Source organism: Trichechus manatus, unplaced genomic scaffold, assembly GCF_000243295.1.
Source record: "Trichechus manatus latirostris isolate Lorelei unplaced genomic scaffold, TriManLat1.0 scaffold00064, whole genome shotgun sequence".
Lineage (NCBI taxonomy): Eukaryota > Metazoa > Chordata > Mammalia > Sirenia > Trichechidae > Trichechus > Trichechus manatus.
Genome location: NW_004444000.1, coordinates 2764571 through 2790301, shown reverse-complemented (window position 1 = coordinate 2790301; position 25731 = coordinate 2764571). Strand labels below are relative to the sequence as shown.

Below are 25731 nucleotides of genomic sequence, written 5' to 3'. Positions count from 1 at the left end.
GTGAGATGGTATCTCATTGTGGTTTTAATTTGCATTTCTCTAATGGCTAGTGATCGCGAGCATTTCCTCACGTGTCTGTTGGCTGCTTGAATGTCTTCTTTGATGAGGTGTCTGTTCATTCCCTTTACCTATTTTTTAAAAAGATTATTTGTCTTTTTGTTGTAGAGGTGTTGGATTTTCTTGTAGATTATAGAGATTAGACCTTTGTCTGACTTGTACTGCCCAAAAATTTTTTCCCAGTCTGTAGGTTCTCTTTTTACTCTTTTGGTGAAGTCTTTTGAAGAGCATAGGTGTTTGATTTTTAGAAGATCCCAGTTACCTAGCTTATCTTCTGAAGTTTGTGTTTTGATGGTTATGGTTTGTATCCTGTTAATGCCATGCATTAGGGCCTCTAGCTTTGATCTTATTTTTTCTTCTATGAACTTTATAGTTTTTTGCTTTATATTTAGGTCTTTGATCCATTTTGAATTATTTTTTGTATATGGTGTGAGGTATGGGTCCTGTTTCATTTTTTTGCAGATGGACATCCAGTTTTGCCAGCATCATTTGTTAAAAAGACTGTCTTTTTCCCATTTGATGAACTTTGAGCCCTTGTTGAAGATCTGGTGACTGTAGGTGGATGGATTTACATCTGGGTTCTCAATTCTGTTCCATTGGTCAATGTTTCTATCGTTGTACCAGTACCAGGCTATTTTGACTACCGTAGCTGTATAGTAGTTTCTGAAGTCAGGTAGTGCGAGTCCTCCTACTTTGTTCTTCTCCTTCAATAGAGCTTTACTTATCCAGGGCTTGTTCCCTTTCCATATAAAGTTAATGATTAGTTTTTCCATGTCTTTAAAGAATGTTGTTGGTATTTGGATTGGGATCGCATTGTATTTGTAAATTGCTTTGGGTAGACTTGTCATTTTCACTATGTTGAACCTACCTATCCATGAGCATGGTATGTTTTTGCATTTATGTAGATCCCTTTGGGTTTCTTGCAGTAGTGTTTTGTAGTTTTTTTGCATAGGTCTTTTACGTCCCTGGTTAGATTTATTCCTAAGTATTTTATTTTTTTAGGGGCTACTGTAAATGGTATTGCTTTCTTGATTTCCTTTTCATTGTTCTTTTTATTGGTGTATGGGAATCCAACCAGTTTTTGTATGTTTATCTTGTATCCTGCTACTCTGCTGAATCTTTTTATTAGTTCCAGTATTTTTCTCATGGAGTCTTTAAAGTTTTCTATGTATAGTATCATATCATGCACAAACAGGGACAGTTTAACTTCTTCATTACCAGTTTGGATGCCCTTTATTTCTTTTTCTTGCCTTATTGCTCTAGCTAGAACTTCCAACACAATGTTAAATAGGAGTGGTGATAAAGGGCATCCTTGTCTTGTTCCTGTTTGCAAGGGGAATGTTTTCAGCCTCTCTCCATTAAGAATGATGTTGGCGGTTGATTTTGCATAGATGCCCTTTATTATGTTGAGAAATTTCCCTTCTGTACCTATTTTATTGAGAGTTTTTATCAGGAATGGGTGTTGGCCTTTTCCTCATCAATTGAGATAATCATGTGATTCTTTTCTTCCCTTTTATTTATGTGGTGGATGATGTTGATTGATTTTCTAGAGTTGAACCATCCTTGCATAACTGGTATAAATCCTACTTGGTTGTGGTGTATTATTTTTTTGATATGATGCTGAATTCTATTGGCTAGGATACTGTTGAGAATTTTTGCATCTATATTCATGAGAGATATCGGTCTGTAATTTTCTTGGGGGCCATGTCTTTCTAATGGGGAAACAATAGTTTCTTCAACAAATGATACTGAGACAACTGGATAATCACATGCGAAAGAACGAAACTGCTTAACAGGAAAGTGGTGAAAATATTTTGGAACTAGATAGAAGTAGTCACTGCACAACATTATGAATGTACTGAACGCATTAAATGTCATTGAATTGTTCATATTAAAATGGTTAATTATATATTATGTGAATTGCACCTCAATAAATTATTTTTTTAATGAATCTCAAATTAAACAATGAAAGTAAATAGGAAAATAAGGTTTACTTATGGCAATTTACTTTGTAACCAAATTTCCCGTACTCTGTCTTAAGTGTAAGGAGACTCATCTACACCAAGATATGGGCTATAAATTGCCAAGCAGACACAGCCTTAGGGATGTGTAGCTCAGATGGAGCAACAATCCCTTCACACTGTAGTTTTTTTATGCCGAGAGTGGTAAGCAGAGTTTGATTTCTAGTTCTGTTGCCCTTATTACAATCATTCCCTCATTCTCTTGTTCCCATTGAAGGAGAAAAATCCCCCTTCTCTTAATATTTATCTCACAGTGATGTTGTGAGGATCAAATATGATAACAGACATGAGCAAATAGCACAGTGACTGTCTTGGCAGGACTCAATCAGTACTATTTATTGTCTTCCAGACTGATGGACTTCCCTCTGCCACCTCCTTCAAGGACAACCACATCGACATAAGGATGCCAATTTCTGAAAAGGATGACTGACAACATTTTCACTGTGCATGGAAATAGGCAATACCCTCTGGGAGGTTGAAGAGCCTTCCCTTTGGCTAAGAAAAGAGAGAACTCAATAAAAATACCACGAGATATAGGAGGTCTGTCTGTGAGGCATCATTTAAGTGCCTAGCACATGAATATGCAGTTACTTTAAATTAAATCAGTAGTTTCTAAGTGATTGTACATTACAGCCACGTTTAATGCCTTCCCTAATCTCTTCTCTAAGGCCAAATTTCACCACGCTGCGCGCTCAGATTTCCTGATGTATAGATTTACATCAGGGTCTCCTTCCACCCCATATACACACATAAGTGTCTGGTCCTCTCATCCCCTGCATAATTAATACCCGTACATGTTTTCAGGGCATTCAGGAAAAGCCTTCTGCAGGCATAATCTAGAGAGCAGCAGTCTTTTTCTGTTAATCGTAAGCAGTTCATCTTAGAATTACAGGAGCAGGAGCCAAGATCAATGGCAACGTGATTTACAGCAGCTCTTACCAACAGCTTGCGGAAATTAGAAATAAGAATGGGGTCAAACGACTCACCAGTAATTTGACATTAGTAAATCTGGCTTATTTAGAAGTCTTAAATAATAAGGACTTTCACATCTTCATTTCAACTGACAAACCATTTGTATATTGCCTGAAGAGCCTTTTAAAGCTGAAGAATGCTTTAAGGTATAGCACCATTAAAACATTTCACTGCATTCTTACATATTGCAACATAACTGAATTGGCAGCACAATAACATAACCATTCACAGCCTTAGCCGGCATGCAGCCATAGAAAGACCCATAAGGTGACTCCTTGGTCCTGATTCCTAACTATGTATCTTTTTGCAAGTTGTATTACAAGTCAAGAAGACTTGTGTATGTATTCCCAAGTACATTAGAAAAGCTATGAATACTACAACAAAATAAGTAAGATGCTCCTTGGATCTAAACGAAACAAACAATGCAAAATAGCAAACACAATGATAATTTCATAACTAAAAACATTTGTTTGAAGAAAATGACTACAGAGCTTCAGTTTGAATGATGATTTAGTCAGTCCAGTGGTGACTTTGGCTTTGATTTATAAGGGACAATTTCTTGTCATGGAATTGCTGAAATAGGAGTTTTAAAGATATGGAGTAACTTAGCAGAGGCAGTAAGATATACATGTGAGCTCTATTCCCATATTCTGTGACAGTTGTGCTATAGTTTTTATTAGCACACAATAGCAAAAATGCAAATGTTACATAATTATAGAAGAATCAGATATAATAAAATGTGAAAAATTGCAGTCCTTGAGGGAGTTATCTTGTTGATCTTACCTCCTAGCAATTCAATGATGCAGGGAACAAAGAGGTTGATTCCAGCCATGAAATAACACAGGGAAGGAAATGCTATAATTTGTTGAAGCTAGTTCATGACTTTCCTGAAATTAGAGTTTCTCCTCAAGGGTCGCTTATGTTCTTCAAGACACAATTTGATTATATTACTTCTGGTTTTACCCTTAGGAGCCCTAGTGGTTCAGTGGCTAAAGCACTTGGTTGCTAACCAAAATGTTGTCAGTTCGAACCCACCAGCCACTCGGCAGGAAAAAGATGTAGCAGTTTGCTTCTGTAAAGATTTACAGCCTTGGAAACCCTAAGGGGCAAAGTTCTATGAGTCTACAGGTCACTATGAGTCAGAATCCACTCGACGGCAGTGGGTTTGGTTTGGGTTTGGATTTTACCCTTGTCGGAGACACATAGAACTGGCCACATATTAATCTGCTATTATTCACATTTTATTATATCAGATTTTTCTATAATTATGTAACGTTTGTATTTATGCTATTTTGTGCTAATAAAAATGATAGTGCAACTTTCACAGAATATGGGGAATAGAGTTCACATGTCTATCTAACTGCCTCTGCTAAGCTACTCCATATCTTTAAAACTCATATTTTAGCAATTCCATGACAAGAAATTGTCCCTTATAGGTCAAAGCCAAAGGCTAGTCAATTGTACAGAAGTATCTATGTGGTTAGTGGATAACTCTCTATCACACAACAATGGATAAGATGGGATATTGTTAAGCATACTTGATAGGTTGGCAATGATACAGACTTGAAGCTAGAGGTAGCTGGTCACTGTCACCTAGTGGCCACATCTCTGCTCTCCTCCATCTCACTCCACCTTCCTTTACCTCCTCCCATCTTTGAATTTCACAGGGCACATCATTTATAAGTCCATTTAAAAGTAAAAATAAATAAGTGTCAGGGCAGCAATGTAGGATGAGCATTGGTAGTTTTGGCTAGGGAAGTTGAGTGAAAACCTAAAAGTAAAGACAAGGAAGTGGCATGAGAGATTATCAATTTCAGCTTCTTAAATTTTAGATAGAAATAATCTGAGATTCGAGGATGTGCAATAGCATGATTGAGTTACACAGCTAGTCAGGGATACAGCCAAGACTAGACTGAAGCTTCCAACGTTCAAGTTTATGTTCCTTCCACTACATTGTATTGTTCTTCTAAGAACTTCTGAGGTTTCTTTACACACAGTGCACTTGTGCATCATGCATACATAGAAGAGTAGCCAGAGAAAAGAACAAAGCTGATAAGGTCTGATTTTTAGGTACTCTGCTTGTCCTCCCATGAACCTTTCCTTCAGCTGCCCATATACCTATGGTGAATGCCTTGGTATCCTTCCTGACTCAGGCCAAATGTCACCTTCTCTGACCTCCACCTTAGCCCCATATGAGGGAAGGAGCATGGTGTGAGGGAAATAGACTTGGTTTCAGATGCAGTTAGCAAGTAACAGGCTGAGATTTGAACCTGGTCTGTTCTGATTTCAATATCTGTGCCATTAACTGTGCGCATCAGAATAACTGGGAGAGTAGACAGAGGTGACTTTCATGAATTGCTTGGCCAACAGCAGACACTCAGCCAGTCTTACTGCTCTTCTCTCATGTTTCCAAGCTTCCTTTTCTTCTTTAAATATCAGGCAGATTATCACTAATTTATAGCTTTTAGAACATTTTTATTACCAAAACACTATATACTTTTTTTTTTAAATCAATGAACAGATACTGAATTCTAACTCAGGTTCAAGAAATTAGAGACTTAATAACCAAATGATGAGGTAAAAACCAAATTAGGAAAGACTTTATAAGAAATGGAACAAAACTTAAAGATTTATCTTATGAGCTAAAGGGAGTTATTGGAAAATTTTAATCAGCAGAGAAATATAATCTGATTTTTATTTTACATGAATCAATTTGACTGCCATGTGAAGAACGAATCAGAAGTGGAAAAAAAAAATCACTAGGTGTAGCACTTTCAGTGGTCCAATCAGCAGAGAAATAATAAAGACTTAATTTAAGCAAGAATAAAGACTAAAAGAACTATACATAAACATTGTACTCTAGTTGGAATCTTTTTTATCATGAGGCACAGATTAGCAGTTCTGAAACAACTTCATTCACATACTTGGGTTAAACAAATAAGCAGATATATTACAGATAATCAAAGCCAGGTTTTTCACTGTTGGAGAAATAAATTTCAAATATGGAAAGGGGAAGGCTAATATAAACCCACTGGTGCTGGTTTGGAATCAGAGGTATCAATATAGACTCATGGAATATTTAAAATATGTGTAAAAATAGAAAGATATAGGAAAATATATGTATATATGCATCAATTAGGATACATACATGTATTTCCTAGCTACACCCACTGAGAGGGACGAGACACAGTGATACCTAGCAGCAATGAGCACGCTTATCACCAGTAAAAAGAACCAGGGATCCTTAGAGATCTGATTCCAGGACGAAGGAATGGAACATATAAGATGAGTCCATAGCATTTTGTGGTGCCAAAAAGTAAACAAGTACTTTGGGGTGAAGGGTGAGAGGTGAGAAGAAAGAGTGAAGAGAAAAAGGAGAGAGAAGGAACAATAAAATTAATAATGAAGAATAAAATAAATGGCCGTGAGCCCATACTGATAAAAAAATGGAGAAGAGGCAGCTCTTCTTTGCCAAAACATTCCAATTAATAAATGTAGAAAAAATGAGAAAAATTAAAAAAAAAAACACCATGCGAATTCCATGGTAATAATTGCTGCAGGCAAACCCTACCGATGGATGCTAAAATTAGTGGGCAAAAGTTTAAGCAGAGTGTATGTGCATAGTCTCAAAGTAGCTTCCCCCAAATATTTAATAATTACAAAAAAAAGTACTTGTACAATGAAGAATTCTGGCAGACAGTACCTTAATCAAGTGATCAGGGATAATATTCCCAGTGAGTGACACACATCAATAGCATGTATCTGCTGATAGCATGAATTGAAAAGGACATGTAATCTCTATGGTATCTTTCCCAACAATTCATAATATCATATTATGAGAAAACATCAGGCCAACCCAAATTGTGGGATATTGTGCAAAATAATGGACCAGTCATCTTGGAAAGTGTCCAGATCAAAAAAGACAAAGAAAGACTGAGAAACTGTCACAGATTGGAGGAGGCTGACAAGACATAACAACTAAATGCAGCATAGGATCCTGGATTGTATCCTGGAATAGAAAAAGAAACCAAGATCTGGGTGCTAGGTGTGCTCAATGATACTATGTGTCTCGTCTCTCTCAGTGGATGGACTTAGGAGATACATATATGTATTCTAACTCATGCATGCACATGGAAAAATTGGTGAGATCCAATATGTTCAGAAGTTTAATTAGAAGTCTTATTCCAAGATTGATTTCTTAGTTTTTATAATTGTTTCATGGTTCTTTAAGATAAATACATATTTCATAAAGGGAAATTGAATGAAGGGTATATGAGATCCTCTGTACTACTTTTTAACCTTTCTGCAAGTCTAAATTTATTTCAAAAAGAAAAGTTAAGCAAAATTCTAGACAGTGGAATGGTAGGTGGATAGAGGAAAGTGTAGCAAAATGACTAGACTGGTGACAGCTGAGATAAGGAGTGCGAGGGAGAGGGCAGACTCCAGGATGACTCTCGTGCTTCTATTTGGGAAAATTTCAGTAACGGTCCTTCACCTAATACGGGAAAATCAGGTGGAAGAGCAGGCTTGGGGAGGGAAATAATCACTTCAGTCAGGGATAGGATGAGTTTGAGGTGCTTCTGCGACATCCATATGGACATGCAAATTAGAGAGTTTGATAAATGTGTCTAGAATACAAGAGAGAGATTTGAATTGGAAATATAAACCGTGAAGTACTCAGCATCTAGAAGTTAGTTATATATATGGGAATGAATAAAATCCTAGAGAAAACATAAGCAGTGGAAAGGAAGTAGTCTCTGAGATGAAACTCAAATTTAATCCTTGTTTGCATTAACCTGATTTTAAAGAATTTTGTGGAACAGGGGATATGGCTTACTCATTTCTGTGTTCTCACCACCTACTATGCTGCTTGACAAACAATGTGAGTTGAACATAAGCTTACATGGGTGAATCAATGAAGAGATAAATCCTTCTCTTTGGACACCAGGATTACATTGGAGTTTCAATCTCTCTTTCAGTGTATTTCATTCTGTCAGTTCATCATGCCTGCATTACAGATTTTACTTAAAAGATATTTTCTCCCAACTAAAAAAGCTACATAACTGGAAGAATGTTATTGTTGTTGTTAAGTGCCTTTGGGTCAGTTCTGACTCTTAGTGAACCTATGTACAACAGAACAAAACACTACCTGGTCCTGTGCCATCCTCACGATCAATGCTATGTTTGAGCCCATTGTTGCAGCCACTGTGTCAATCTGTCTCACCAAGGGTCTTCCTCTTTTTCGTTGACCCTCTACCTTACCAAGCATGACAGACCACTCCAAGGACTGATCCCTCCTGATAACATGTCCGAAGTACATGATACAAAGTCTCGACATCCTCGATTCCAAGGAGCACTGTAACCCTACTTCTTCGAAGACTTATTTGTTCTTCCAGCAGTCCATGGTCTATTCAATATTCTTCACCAACACCATAGTTAAAAGGCATCAATTCTTCTTTGTCTTCTTTATTCATAGTACAGCTTTTGCATGCACATGATGCATGGGTCAGGTTCACCTTAGTCCTCAAAGTGACATCTTTACTTTTCAACATTTTAAAGAGATCTTTTGCAGCAGATTTGCCCAATGCAATACGTCGTTTCATTTCTTGACTGCTGCTTCCATGGGCATTGATTGTGGATCCAAGTAAAATGAAATCCTTGACAACTTCAATATTTATTATTATGTTGCTTACTGGTCCAGTTGTGAGGGTTTTTGTTTTCTTGATGTTGAGGCACAATCCATAATGAAGGCTGTAGTCTTTGATCTTCATCAGTAAGTGCTTCAAGTTCTCTTCACATTCAGCAAGCAAGATTGTGTCATCTGCATATAGCTGGTTGTTCATTAGTCTTCCACCAATCTTAATGCCGTGTTGTTCTCTATACAGTCCAGCCTCTCAGATTAATTGCTCTGCATACAAATTGAGTAAGTATGGTGAAAGGATACAACCTTGACACACACCTTGCCTGATTTTAAACCACATAGTATCCCTTGTTCTGTTCGAACAACTGCCTCTTGGTCTATGTACAGGTTCCTCATGCTATGTACAGGTTCTTCACGGGCACAATTGAGTGTTCTGGAATTCCCATTCTTCACAATGTTATCCACAATTTGTTATGATCCACACGGTCGAATGCCTTTGCATAGTCAATAAAACACACATAAACATCTTTCTGGTAGTCTCTGCTTTCAGCTAAGATCCATCTGACATCAGCAATGATATCAGTCATTCCATGTCCTCTTCTGAATCCAGCTGGAATTTCTGGAAGTTCCCTGTCTATGTACTGCTGCAGCCACTTTTGAATTACCTCCAGCAAAATTTTACTTGCATATGACATTGTTTTGTTGGATTGCCTTTCTTTGGAAGGGGCACAAATATGGATCTCTTCCAGTCAGTTGTCCAGGTAGCTGCATTCCAAATTTCTTGGCGTAGACACATGAGCGCTTCTAGCACTGCATCTATTTGTAGAAACATCTCAATTGGTATTCCGTCAATTCCTGAAGCCTTGTTTTTCCCCAATGCCTTCAGTGCAGCTTGAACTTCTTCCTTCGATATCATTGGTTCTTGATGATATGCTACCTCTTGAAACGCTACCAATTCTTTCTGGTACAGTGACTCTGTGTATTCCTTCCATCTCCTTTTGATGCCTTCTACGTCATTCAATATTTTGCCCATAGAATCCTTCAGTACTGCAACTTGAGGCTTGAATTTTTTCTTCAGTTCAGCATAAGAAATGCTGAGCATGTTCTTCCTTTTTGGTTTTCTAACTCCAGGTCTTTGCACACTTCATTATAATACTTTACTTTTTCTTCTTGAGCTGCCCTATGAAATCTTCTGTTCAGCTTTTTTACTTCATCATTTCTTCCATTTTCTTTAGCTACTCTACTTTCAAGAGCAAGTTTCAGAGTCTCTTCTGGTATCCATTTTGGTCTTTTCTTTCTTTCCTGTCTTTTAAATGACTTTTTGCTTTCTTCATGTATGATGTCCTTGATGTCATTCCACAACTTGTCTGATCTTCTGTCATTAGTGTTCCAAGTGTCAAATCTATTCTTGAGATGATCCCCAGATTCAGATGGGATATACTTAAGGCCATATTTTGGTTCTCATGGACTTATTTTCATTTTCTTCAGCTTCAACTTGAACTTACATATGAGCAATTGATCTGTTCCACAGTCAGCCCCTGGCCTTGTTCTGACTGATGATATTGAGGTTCTTCTTCATCTCTTTTGACAGATGTAATTGATTTGATTTCTGTGTTTGCCATTCGATAAGGTCCACGTGTACAGTCACCACTTACATTGTTGGAAAAAGGTATTTGCAATGAATAAGTCATTGGTCTTACAAAATTCTATAATGCAATCGCCAGCATGGTTTCTATCACCAACACCATATTTTCCAACTACAGAGCCTTCTTCATTTCCAACTTTTGCATTTCAGTCACCAGTAATTATCAATGCATCTTGATTGCATGTTTGATGAATTTCAGACTGCCAGAAGTTGGCAAAAATCTTTAATTTCCTCATCTTTTGCATTAGTGGTTGGTGCGTAAATTTGAAGAATAGTAGTATTAACTGGTCTTCCTTGTAGGCATATGGATATAATCCTATCTCTGACAGTGATGTACTTCAGGCTAGATCTTGAAATCTTCTTTTTGACAATGAATGTGATGTCATTCCTCTTCAATTTGTCATTCCAGGCATAATAGACCATATGATTGTCGGATTCAAAATGGCCAATACCAGTCCATTTCAGCTCACTCATGCCTAGGATATTGATCTTTATGTGTTCCATTTCATTTTTGACGACTTCCAATTTTTCTAGATTCATACTAATTATGAATCTGATTATTAATGGATGCTTGCAGCTATTTCTTCTCATTTTGAAGGTCCTAAAATCTTGACTCCATCCATATCATTAAGGTCGACTTTAGTTTGAGGAGGCAGCCCTTCCCCAGTCAAAATTTGATTACCTTCTGACCTGAGGGGTTCATCTTCCTGCTGTATATCAGACAATGTTCCACTGCTATTCATAAGGTTTTCACTGGCCAATTTTTTCAGAAGTAGACCACGAGGTCCTTCTTCCTAGTCTGTCTTAGTCTGGAAACCTTGCTGATACTTGTCTACCATGGGTGACCTTGCTGGTATTTGAAACACTGGTGTCTTTCTTCCAGTATCACAGCAACATGCAAGCCACCACAGTACAACAAACTAACAAATGTGTGGGGATTGGCAGAATAGATACCTCAAAACCAGTTACACTTTATAGAATGATATTAATTGACACTTGGTTCCTTTAATCCCCTTATCACTTCTAGTAGAATGGTAAAACAATCAACAGTCTTACAATTAAAAAAAAACAAATGTAAGAAATTCTTTGTTTTGGGTCCTGTGCTTTGTAGGAGCTCATTTCACTCCTACAGTTCTTGCTGAATGACTGAGCATCATTCTTTCCTGTAAGGAGTGTCCCCAGCCAGGGTTCTCATGAGATGATTCAATCCCTGTCAAATGAGAATCGTCCATAGGAGATCCTAGCTCAAATAGAGAATAGAGTAGCTTACTCTCACCCACTGCCTCTTAACAGTGCTGAGTTTCATTTTTTGAACCTTTCCACACACCTCTTTGTGTGCTCTAGAAATGTCCTGAAAACATAGTTTGTGTTGCTTTGGAAAAAAGTGAAATATAATGATATTTTAAAAGATTACTGGCTGTTGGGATCCCCATAACATTGTACTATTTGGAAAAATAGAGCTTACCTGAATATTTTAGGCTCAACAATCGCCAACCGGATGGCAGGCAGCAAAATAAAAGGTATTACAAAGCTCCAACTCCATATGTGTATCATTTATTGGAAATTGTGATCAAAATCCTGTTCTGTCACTGGTGGGTTAGTTGTTCCCTCTCCCCTTTCAGTTTTATTTTTCATGCATACATTGAAGGAAAAAATCATTTTAAAATATTGCTGTGGACTATTAATTTGTAAGTTTTGTGCTTGCTGGCATTTTCCTTAAAGCTTTCCCGGGGGTAGGAATTAGGAAGGAGGTGGTTAAAGAAGTAAAGCTAAAAGAAAGGATGCAGACCACATTGTTTTTGTTTTTGTTTTCTGTTCTACAACATGCTGCTTTTCCTCCTGTCTGCTGGAATCATGAGAATTTGGCTCAAACTTTCCAGAGATTTTAAGCAAGCAAAACCATATCATTAGTGGTGGAGTCTTAAGATTCTTAAGGCAAAAAGTCCAGCTGGTGTCCAAAGAGAAACTCAGAAGCAAGAAATGGGATGTTTTGGGTCAAACTCAGCTATAGGAGATTAAATAAATGCTAACTACAATGCAGGACGTAATGTTCAAAGAAAATATCATTCAGAAGGGTCCAGAAAAGAGAAATTTCAGAATTTAGGAGCCAGAGATGAGGAGATTTGGCAAGCTAGATAGACACCCCCAAATTGGATGAGGCTTAGCAGCAGATAGAATGTCCACACCATGGGGCTGGTGTCTGGTTTCTGGGGCAAGTCAAAGCAAGGGCCAAGTTTTAGAATAACTGAAGCACAAGAGAAATCATGAAAACAGGCAGTCAGGCACAGAAACAAGGCAGTGTCAAGGTATAGGCCCCGTGTTACAGCCAAGTATCTGTCATAGAAACAATACAGTCTCCACCAAGAACTGAGATGAAACGTAGGACGGGACTGGCAGAAAGTGGAGTCAATGTTGAGACACTTAATATACTGTAGTAGGATTCATTCACTGTCCATGATGTGAGTAAACAAAGTGATCCCTGCCCAGACTGATAAGGACAGAAAGTTCAAGACAATGCACCCATATACAATCCAATTACAAGAAGACAGATCTTTTTTTATTGTTGTTTTAAGAGAAAGTTTACAATTCAAATCAGTCTCTCATAAAATTTATACCGACATTGATTTGTGACCCTAGTTATTCTCCCTATACTATGACAGCACACTCTTCCTTTCCACCCCGGATTTCCCGTGTCCATTCAACCAGCTCCTGACCCTCTCTGCCTTCTCATCTCACCTCTGGACAGGAGCTGCCCATTTAGTCTCATGTATCTACTTGAGCTAAGAAGCACACTCTTCATGAGTATCATTTTATGTCCTGTAGTCCAGTCTAATCTTTGTCTGAAGAGTTGGCCTCGGGAATGGTTTTAGTTTTGGGCTGACAAAGAGTCCGGGGGCCATGTCTTCCGGGGTCCCTCCAGTCTCAATCAAACCATTAAGTCTGGTCTTTTTACTAGAATTTGAGTTCTGCACCCCACTTTCCTCCTGCTCTCTCAGGGACTCTCTGTTGCGTTCCCTGTCAGGGCAGTCATTGTGGTAGCCAGGCACCAAAGAAGACAGATCTTAAAGAAGACAACTAACATGAAGCTCATCTACTATATATCTTTCCTCTCTAAAGCAGAGAATGCAAATTATTTATATTCAAATGATTTACATAAATATAAATATTTTATAATGTAAATTATTATATATAAATGTATTTATATTCATCCAAAAATATTTTATGGCAAACATGGTCAAATAATAAATGTATGTGGTTAATGATGTACATTTCAGTGACCGAGAGAAGAAAACATCCTCCAAAAAGCATACCCATCACCACCATAGAAGCCCTGGTGGGAAAGTGGTTAAGCACTCAGCTGATAACTGAAAGATTGGTGGTTCAAACCTACCTGCCATTACACAGGAGAAAGATGTGGCCATCTGCTTTAATAAATATTTATAGCCTTGGAAATTCTATGGGGCAATTCTCCTGTGTCCTATAGGGTTACTATGAGTTAGAATCAACTTGACAGTAGTGGGTTTGTTTTTTTGTTTTTTGTTTTTCACCACCACCACCACCACCAGCAAAAGGCCTCACTGTGACTCTTGTTTTACATGTGTTCTCTTATCTCTCCCTTCTCCACTGAACTCAATCTGTGTGAACTCAGCATCTGTGTTTGAGCAGAGAGAATGAGATCATAGAAGATGAGCTCTTGCCCTGAATAGGCTATTTAAATTAGTTCCAGGAAAAGGTAATTGTCTACCTCTTCACTTTGCTTGCCTTGTGTAAACAGAGATTTAAATGATTTATCAAACATAAAATAGCCACATAAGTTCAAAAGAACATGAGTGAAAGCTTGAAGAATTCATATTATCTCAGGATTGGAGGAAAATAAATGATTTCAATGGGCAGAGCAAGATGGTGAAATGAGTGGACACTCCCATTTACTCCCCCAGCAACTAACCCACTGAACAATTAATAAAAATAAGCACAGACTGAAATCTCAGCACTCCAGACAGCAGCTGAAGTGTTAGAAAGTTGGATGAGTCCAGAAGCAGGAGACAGAAGGAGCAAGGATGGCTTAGAAGCTGAGAGAACCTATCTGCTAACATTGGGATCACTCACTCGCTCATCACAGCCATTTTGGCATGGGGCTGGGCAACACCCCAAACAGGGAACACAGAAGGAAGCTAATCTGAGGAAGCTATGGCTCAATTTTTTTAAGGCAAAGCAAATTGATCATGAAGGGAGACCGTGGCACTGGGAGAGAGTGTTGTTGAATCTGGCTGAGGCCTGAGATGGACAAGCACTGACTAGGAGAAACTGCGAGTGCAGCAGGGCAAGAGGAATACTTCAGACTGACAGGCAACTCAGAGGGAAATGGCTGGCTCCCTGCTCAAATTGGGACACTGTAGAAGAGCTTGTGCTTGAGGGAAAGACATAGAGAGCCCTCTATCCTCGCCACAGGAAAGTCAAGCCCTACCACTTACATCAGTGTCTGTGACCAGCTAAACCCCCTCCTTCCACACATGCATATTGAATTCCAGAGATCAAGCATCCAGAACTCCCAAATCAGCACTGGAAAAAAAAAAAAAAAAAAAAAAAAAAAAACTAAGGATAAGAGCACTCTCTGGTGGTTCTCAGTAGAAGATATGAAGCCCACTGCCAAGCGGTTGATTCTGAATTCTTACTCATTGCCATCCTGTGGGGTGGAATGGAGCTGCCCATGGGGTTCCCAGGGCTGTGAATCTTTGTGGAGCTGGGCTGCCACGTCTTTCTCCTACAGATAAGCTCATGAGTACAGTCCCTGCCATTCGGTTGGTAGCTGGGCACTTGGCTGCTGCACCACCAGGGCAACCAATCAGAAAATTTTCCTACAAAAACTAGAATGCAAAATTTAAAGTTAAAAAAAAAAAGATAATGAAATGGCCCAAGTTCAACAAAAAATAGTAAAACACACAAAATCACAAGAGAGGAAAGACCAACAAAAGCAAAACATGAAGAAGAGGAAATTTTTCCTATAGAGGGCAGACTAATGCAAAGAATTGATAATCTACAGACTATGGTGTGAAGTATGTTTAAAGAAAGCAAAAAGCACACAGAAAACAAACTAATGGAGGTCAGGAAACAAATGAAGGAACAAAATGAGAGATTTCACAAGGAAATCAAAAACATCAAAAAAAGAATCAATAAATAAACCAAGGAGAACTATTGGAGCTGAAGAATAAAACAACAGAATTAGAAAAATGAAGAGAAACAATGAACAATAGAGTTGAACAGACCGGAGATAGAATAAGTGAACTAGAAGACAAAATAACTGAACTTATCAAGTCTCAAGAGAAACAGAATAAAATGAAGAAAAGTGAACAAACTAACAAGGAAATATGAGATTCAATTAAGAAATCTAACACTAGAATTATTGGAATCCCAGAGCACTATGACAACAATAAAGGAATAAAAACAATTTTCCAAAAGATAGTCAGAGAGGATTTCCCAGACCTGAACAGAGAACCAAGCCTGCAAATAAAGGAAGCTATACAAACCCCAATCAGAAGAGACACAAAGATCAACTTCGTGCAATATCCTAATGAAATCCTTGAAAACTAAGACAAGGAGAGAATTCTGGAAGCAGCAAGGAAAAATGCACTATACATACTAAGAGTCTTTCATAAGAATCAATGTGGATTTCTTCCCAGATACTCTAGAGGCCAGAAGACAATGGAGCAACATATACAAAATACTGAAAAATAAACAATTGCCAACAAAAATTCTTTCCACAGCAAGGTGGTCATTTAAAAATGAGAGGGAAATCAAGACATTGCCAAACAAACAGAATGTCTGGGAATTTGCCACTACCAGACCAGCTTTGCAAGTGTTACTAAAGGGAGTACTCCAAATGGAAAGGCAAGAGCATTAAATAAATGCTCATATCTATACACAGGGAAAAAATAAATAAAAAATAAGAGAGAGAGATTTCCAAAAACCTCAACAACATGAGCAATCATAAGGACCAAGTATATGATATTTTCAGGGAATAAACTCAATGATTAAATCCAGCAAACAATATAATATCAAGTTTGTAAGAAATAAGTACAAAGTAAACTTATTGAATATAGCTTGTATATTGATGTTAATGGAGACACACCAACAGAAATGGGAGAGGGAGGAGCATATCAAGAATAGATTTAATATGTTAAGGTTGTATGTTAACTGTTGTTCACATGTTAAACATTGTTGCAGTAGTAAGTTGTATCATGTAATATATGTGGTAAACACCAAGAGAAAACATTTAGAAGAAAAGAGGGAAGAAAGCAAAAAGGCTCACCACAAGAATGCAGGCAAACACAAACAAAAATATAAAAATCAAAGAAGATATGAAACACTCAAAAAACATACGGCAAAATGAGCAAGGTAGACATTCCATTTTCAGTAATAACCTTAAATGTAAATGGTTTAAATGCCCCATGCCAAAGTCAGAGAGTGGCAGAATGGACAAAAAAACATGATCCATCCTTCTGCTGTCTACAAAAAATACACCTTAGACATAAGAACACAAACAGACTGAAAATAGGAAGATAGAGAAAACTACTCCATTCAACTAGTAAACAAAAAAGACCAGGGGTGGCCCTACTGATATCAGATAAAATAGACTTTAAATAAAAATCTATTACAAGAGATAAAGAAGGATATTAATTATAGAAGGCTCAATCCAGCAAGAAGACACAACAATTATAAAAATATATGCACCTAACAACAATGCACCAAAATACATGGAACAAAGACTGACTATTATGAAAGGAGAAATAGACAACTACACAATAATAGTAGCTGACTTCAACACACCACTTCCAATTATAGACAGCACATCTAAAAAGAAGATCTCTAAGGACATTGAGATCTTAAAACCATAAGCCATTGGAACTAATGGATATATATAGAACACTTCACCAGCATTATAAGAATGCATTCTTCTCCAGTACACATGGATCATTTTCTAGAATAAACCATATGGACACAAAAAAAAGTTTCAATAAATTCAAAAAGATTGAAATAATACAAACCATCTCTGACCATAACGTGATGATGCTAGATAGGAAAAATAAACAAATACATGAAAACCAAATAACACACTATTAAAAAACTACTGGGTCATAGAAGAAATAAAAAATGAAATTAAAAAATTCCTAGAATCAAATGAAAACACAGCATATTAAAACCTTTAGAACACAGAAAAACCAGTACTCAGGGGGAAGTTCATAGCAATAAATGCCTACATTAAAAAAGAACAAAGATCCAAAATTATTAACTTAAATCAACAACTTGAACAAATACAAAAGGAAGAGCAAAAGAAGCCAAAAGCTACTAGACTAGATCAGGGCAGAAATACATGAAACGGATAATAGAAAAACAATAGAAAGAATTAACAAAACCAGAAGTTGGCTCTTTGAACTGATCAATAAAATAGACGAACCACTGACTAGATTGGTAAAAGGAAAAAACTAGAAGAAGTAAATAACCAAATTAAGAAATGAAATTGGTGACATTACAACCAATCCAACAGAGATTTAAAAAAAAGATCATAACTGATTACTATGAAAAATTATACTCCAACAAATTTGAAAACCTAGATGAAGTGGACAAATTCCTGAAAACACATTACCTACCCAAACTAACACAAACAGAGGTAAAAAATTCAAAGAGACCCATTACAAAAGAAGAGATTGAGGGCGTCATCAAAAACTACCAAAGACAAAAAAAAAAAAAAAAAAAAAAATGCTCAGGACCAGATGGCTACCCTGGAGAATTCTACCAAACATTCAGAGGAGAGTTGACACCAATCCTACTCAATCTCTTCGAAGATATAGAAAAGGAAGGTACACTACCAAACTCTTTCTATGAAGCCAGTATAACCCTGATACCTAAACCAGGCAAAAACATCACAAACAGAAAATTACACACTAATATCCCTTATGAACATAGATGCAAAATTTTTCAACAAAATTCTAGCCAACAGATTTCAGCAACATATCAAAAAAATCATACACGATGAACAAGTGGGATTCATACCAGGTTTACCAGTGTTTCAACTTAGAAAATCAATAAATGTAATTCACCACATAAATAAAAAAAGGAAAAGAACCATATAATCATATCATCAATTGAAACAGAAAAGGCATTCAATAAAATTCAATACCTTTCCTGATTAATAAAAAACTTTCAGCAAAATAGGAATAAAAGGGAAATTCCTGAAGGTAATTAAGGGCATATATGCAAAAGCAACAGCCAACTTTATACTCAGTGGAGAATTGACAGCCTTCCCTTTGAGAATGGAAATGAGACAAGGATGCCCATTGTCACCACTCTTATTCATCATTGTACCTGAAGTCCTAGCCAGAGCAATAAGACAAGAAAGAGAAATAAAATGTATTCAGATTGGAAAGGAAGAAGTAAAACTATCTTTATTTGCAGATGCCATGATCCTCTACATAGAAAACTCTAAAAATTCCACACAGAAACTGCTGGAACTAATAAAAGAATTTACCAAAGTTGCAGAGTACAAGATCAACACACAAAAATTAGTTGGTTCCTCTACACTAACAAAGACTACTCTGAAAAAGAAATCAAGAAAATAACATTTACAATAGTCCCTAAATCGATAAATACCTAGGAGTTAACCAAACCAAGGACATAAAAGACTTACATAATGAAAATTATAGAACACTACTATACGAAACTACAAGAGTCCTACAAAAATGGAGAGACATTCCATGTTCATGCATTGGAAGACTTAATTTACTGAAAATGTCAATTCTACCTAAAGCGATCTTCAGATACAACACAATCCTGATGCAAATCCCAACAACATTCTTTACTGAAATGGAAAAACTAATGACCAACTTCAGGTGGAAAGGAAAGAAACCCTGAAAAGCCAAAGGAATACTGAAGACAAAGAACAGATCAGGAGGCTTCACACTCCTCGATATCACAATATACTACATAGCCACTATAATCAAAACACCCTGGTATTGGTTCAATGATAGACACATAGACCAGTGGAATAGAATTGAGAACCCAGAGATAAACCAAGCCATCTATGGACAACTGATTTTTGACAAGGGGTCAAAGTTCATTCAGTGGGGCAGAAAAATCCCTTTAATAAATAGTGCTGGCAAAATTGGATATCCACTTGCAGAAAAATGAAACAAGACCCATACCTCACACCATATACAAAAACTAACTCAAAATGGATCAAAGACTTAAATGTTAAACCTAAAACTATAAAATTCCTGGAAAAAAAACAAAGGGAGAAAACTATGGAACCTAATGTTTTATAAAAACAGTATAGCAAACATAACAACAAATGCATAAATAGAAGAAGATGAAATAGATAAATGTGAACTCGTAAAAATTAAAAACTTACACTCATCAAAAGATTTTATTAAAAGAGTAAATAGACAGCCTACAGACTGGGAGAAAAATCTTTGGAAATGATGTGTCCAATAAGGGTCTAATCTCTAAAATCTATAGAAAACTGCAACAACTCAACAACAAAAAGATAACCAAATCAATCACAAAGTGGGGAAAGGACATGAACAGAACCTTCACCAAAGAGGACATCCTAGCAGCCAACAAACATATGAAAAGATTTTCACAATTATTAGCCATTAGAGAAATACAAATCAAAACTACCGTGAGATACCATTTTACTTTAGCTAAAATGGCACTGATAAAAAAAGAATGATAACAAATGTTGGTGAGAATGTAGGGAGATTGGAACCCTTATCCATTGCTGGTAGGACTGTAAAATGGTACAACCACTAAGGAAAATGGTGTGGCGCTTTCTCAAAAAACTAGAAATAGATCTACCCTATGATCCAGCAATTCCAGTCCTAGGTATATATCCTCACCAAAAAAACCAAACTCACTGCTGTTGAGTCATTTCTGACCCACAGTGCCCCTGTAAGACAGAGTAGAACTGCACCATAGAGGTTCCAAGGCTATAAATCTTTATGGAAGCTAACTGCCACATCCTTCACATCCTTCTGCCACAGAGTGGCTACTGGGTTTGAACTGCCAACCTTTCCATTAGCAGCTGAGTGCTTAACCACTGTGCAACCAGGCCTCCTTAGATATATTCCCTAGAAAATTAAAAATAATGATATGAAGAGACACGTGCATACCTATGTTCATTGCTGCTTTATTCACTATCATTAATAAATGGAAACAACTGAAGCGCCCATCAATGGATGAATGGATAAGCAAATTGTGGTACATATATACAATGGAATATTACACAACCATAAAGAACAATGATGAGTCTGCAAAACATATAACATGGATGGACCTGGAGGACATAATACTAAAGTGAAATAAGTCAAGCATATAAAGGCAAATATTGTATGATCCCTCTTTTATAAGAAGACAAGAATAGAATGTATACAGAGACCAATGTTCATTGGTGGTTACCAGGGAAAGAAGGGGAAGAGGAAAGAATGCTTTAGACTATAGAGACTTATTATTTTATTTATTTATTTATTTATTTTAGTGATGGGAAAAATGGCACTGAATGTGGATGTAGTGAACACAGCACAACCAAAGTAAAAATCAGTGTTTAAGCACATATAAATGAGAATAGGCATATTGGTATATAGGTAGGTACAGGTGTGTACATAGGTGAGAATAGATAGAAGTATCTATAGGGATGTGTAAATACAAATGTGTGAGTGCAGGAACATATATTCATTGAAGACACAAATATGGATACTCCTCAGACATAACCAAACACATCTTGAGATTGGTTTTCTGGATTTGAAAGTTTAGGACCATAGTCTCATGGGGAAACTCAGTCAATTGGCATACTATAATTCACAAAAATTATGATCTGCAGCCTAGTAAAGTGAGTAGTGTCTGGGGTCTTAAAAGCTTGTGAGCAGCCATCTGAGACAACTATGGGTCTCTACTCCCCAGGAGAAAAACAGTGAGAAGGTAACCAAAAGCTTGGAGAAGAAACAAGTCTACAAGAGCCACAACCTCATCTACCCTGAGACCAGAAGAAGTAGGTGGTGCCTGGCTACCATCACTGACTGTTGTGACTGGTGTCACAACAGATGGTACCAGATAGAATGGGAGAAAAATGTGGAGCAGAACTCAAGTCTTTATTTAAAAAAAAAAGCCAGACACTGGAACAGTGGAGAACAGAGGACTCCCTGAGACTATCACCTGAGACATTCTTTAAACCTAGAACCAAACTCATCCCCTGAGATCACATCTTAACAAAATAGCACAGTGGTACACAAAACAAAGGATATTATCAGTAAGATTGGTGGTCTACTTAAAAACCATCAGCATGAGACCAAAACCTCAACAATTACTCAAAAGCAAAGATGAGAAGAGAAGAGGACAGGGAAACTAGAGTACTGGAAATGGAACAAATAGAACACAATTAAGGAGAATATTGACACATTGTGATAAATGTAACTAATGTGGCTGAACAATTTGTGTGGAAATTGTCAAACGGAAACCTAACTTGCTGTGTAAACTTTCACCAAAACCTCAATAAAACACTATTTAAAAAAGAAAGAAAAAAAGAAAAGAAAGGGCTTCAAATCCCAGCCCCAAGCTTTGCTCTCCTCTCTAGAACATACAAAGTGCTCACTTTTTCAATGGGAAATACACTACCTACTTAGGTGGAAAATAAAAAAAAAAAGAAACATCAAGCTTGATGACACCCCAAAACTCTGAGTTTATTTTATTGCTCTATCACATGATGAGTCGGAATTGACTCGATGGCAATGGGACAATGGGACGGGACCACATGATAAAAAGTCAAATAAAAAGTTATTTAACATCCTTGAGCTTCAGTTTTCTCAACAAAGCCAGAAAATACTATCTCACAAGTTTATATTGACGATTACAGGATAAAATGTATATGTAAACTCTTTTATAATGCCTTATACATAATAAATGTCCCAATGACAAGTTTGATGGTGACATAAATGAGTAAATGAACAAATGGCTACAGTGATTGAGTGATTTTCATATGTGGACAGCAGAAGCCTGCACTACCATTTATCTTTATAGTATTTGTCACAATCTGACATTACATGATATACTATTTATATACGGTCTGCCTCTCCCACTATAAGTGCTTCATATGCAATAAGTTTGTCTTATTTTCTGCTATATCCCTTGTAACCAGAACAATGCCTGTCACTTAGTAGACATTCAGTAAATATTTACCCGAATGAATGAATGGAGGTGGCAGACAGGTTTTGAACGCTTATCTGCCTGACTCCAAAGTCTGTGCTCTTAGCCACTAAACTACACTAACTCTCCATCAAAGAATGAACTCTAAAAATGATAGAAGCAGATTTCACTCAACACCATGTTGAGTCTTTCTTATATAGTTGTGGTAGACAGAATAAAGGCCCCCAAATATGTCTGCATCCTAATTCCTAGAACCTGTGAATGCGTTACCTCAAGTGGCAAAAGTGAGTTTGCTGATGTGAAACGTTAAAGACCTTCAGAGACGGCTCAATATGATGGCTTAGTCAGACACACTATGCTACCCCTCTCAGTAACAACCCAAGAAACCAAGTTAAATACATACAGATGACAATCCTGGAACCCTGAGCATCAGATGGAAGGATAAAGAATTAGATCAAACACCTACTAGAAGAAGAAACTGGACGAAAACAGAAAACAAGGAGAGATATGGAGCAGAGGTGCCTTGCCAGCCAGACCAGCAGTGTGGGCTTCTTGAGTAAAAACCAGGAGCACAGGAAGGCAACTTCACGGAATTCCCAGTAGAAGACAGAGAAACTGTGTAAACATACCCGGAGTAAAGCAAGGTGAGCAGGATATGAACCAGATCTAAGGAAGGAAAGTACAGGAAGGAGGGTAAGAGCTCCAGGACCCTGGTGTCCACAGAGCAAGGAGGAAGCCAGGATTCAGAGATAAGACTACTAACAGCGGCAGTCCCTGACCATTAGAGTGGGTGGTACACACAGAGTAATAGACCCATAGAGTGTCAGCAGGAGGTCTCCCTCTTGCCTGGACTACAGGTAGCCCCCCACCCCTTGCACTTGGTTGGGGCCAGGTTCCGATTGGCAGCCAATGGGAAGTGTCTAGGCACCTACACCCAGTGGCCAGAAGAGCACACTCCTCCCCACCATCCTGGTGATTAGTGGCACAAATCCCCCACCTCTGCTGCCCCACCTGCCTAGGGACCATGGTATGAGCCTCCTCTCCCCACTCCAGCCCTAGCCACCACCCTCCCCTTATATGCCATGCCCACTCGGAGAGTGGCAGTAAGCTTGCCCGTGCCACTGGTCGCCTGCCACATCCTGCCACATCCCACCACCCCACCCACCCAGTGAGCAGAACAGAGGTCCCCACATCCCTGGTCACCTGCTACTCCCCCACACCTGCCACCCTGCCCACCAGGCAAGTGAAAATGAGCATGCTCATGTGGCTGGTCACCTGCCATACCCACCCCATCTATTGCTCTGCTAACCCAGTGAGCACCATTGCACACTCCCACGTAGCTGGACTGATGACAGGCAGTGGCCCTCGCCCACCCAGCCCAACCCCAGAAGCCGTGAATTCCTGGTGAAAAGTGATGCACGCTAGCCCCAACCACCACTGCCCCACCCACTTAATGACAAGTAGTAAGTGCTCTCATGCCACGAGATGAGCAATCAGTGGAGCATGCCCACCCTACCCACCCTGATATATCAAAACAGAACATAAAATTAGGACAAAAGAAACATACAGTCAAAAAATACATGAATAAAATAACACCTTAATACCTTAGAGACAGCAGATAATAACATATCATATGAAAAAACAGGATAAGATGGCTCAAGCAAGTGAAAATCTTTCAGAGGAAGAAACAATAATGGAATTACCTGAGAAGGAATTCAAAAGACTTATATTTAGGATCCTCAACGAGATCAAGGAAAACACAGAAAAAACCCTCGAAGAATTCAAGAAAACAATGCAAGAACTAAAAGACAGTCTCCATAGACAATTGTTGTTGTTATGTGCCATCAAGTTGGTTCTGACTTAGACAATTAGAAACTATATAAAAACTACAACTAGAAATTCAGAAGATTAACAATAAAATATCAGAAATAGTTAACTCAATGGAAGGACACAGAAAGAATCAGCGAAATACGTGACAAATCCCCTCATACTAATTTTTTTAGAAACAATCAAAAAAAAAAAAAAGATGAAAGCCTAAGAGTTATGTGGGACACCAAAAAAACAAACAAGACCCCATTGCTGTCAAGTTGATTTTAACTCATAGCGACCTTATAGGACAGAGTAGAACTTCCCCACAGGATTTCCAAGGAGCAGCTGTGGATTTGAACTGTGGACTTTTGGTTAGTGGCCTGAGCTCTTAACCATTGCACCACCAGGGCTCCGTGGGCACCAGCAAGAGGAATAATCTATATATAATAGGAATCCTAGAAAAGGAGGAATAAAAGAAAAATACAGAGAAAATTTTTGAAGATATATTGGCTGAAAACTTTTCAAATATCATAAAAGATGAGAAATTTGCCATCCAAAAGGCTCAACAAAGTCCACACAGGATAGACGCCCCCCACCCCCCGAAAAATCACCAAGGCATAGCATAATCAAACTTTCCAAAACCCGAAAGAAAGCATGTTGAGAGAAGCTTGTGAAAAATGAAATACCACTTACAAAGGGCACCAGTAAGAATAAGTGCTGATTTCTTGTCAGAAACCACACAGGCAAGAAGGCAATGGGAGGGCATATATAAATTGTCTTTTAAAACTGATGGCAAAACTAAGACATTCCCAGATAATCAGAAACTAAGGGAATTTGTAAAAACAAGACCAGCCTTACAATAAATATTAAAGGGGGTCCTTTGGATAGAAAACCACCAACATCAGACAACAACCTGAGAAAAAGACACATGACAACTTCACCCAGATACCAACCTTGATAAAGACTTCACAAAAGCAAAACAAAGCTAAAAAACTGACTACAGGGAATAAGAGGAATTAAGCTGTAAATTAGGACAACTTCAAAACAAAAAGGGGAGTAAAACATGTATCATACAACTTCCATATGGGGAGGAAGTCAGCTTCCATATAGGGAGGAAGATTGTTTTAATTTTAAGAGGATTAAGGTAAACTTCAGGGTAACCACAAAGAAAAGTAATAAATCTACTCACCAAAGTAAAGAATAAGAAAATCAAAGACTCAGTAAACACAAAAACAACAATTGATAGGGAAAAAAAAAAAATATACAAAAAGAACTCAGCACAGAAAATTAAGAGGAACACAAAAACTGTTAACACAAGAAAACATGCTGGGGAGTTTTATAGGGTCGCAAAAGTAAATTCTAATAATAGTTTAGAGCAAAAAAAAAAAAAAAAAAAA

General features: G+C 37.7%; 1 protein-coding gene across 1 annotated transcript in view; it reads right to left on the bottom strand.

Moving 5' to 3' along the window:
* OPCML (opioid binding protein/cell adhesion molecule like) overlaps positions 1-25731 on the bottom strand; it is a 1692348-nt gene that overhangs the window by 1361179 nt on the left and 305438 nt on the right. The window lies entirely within an intron of this gene.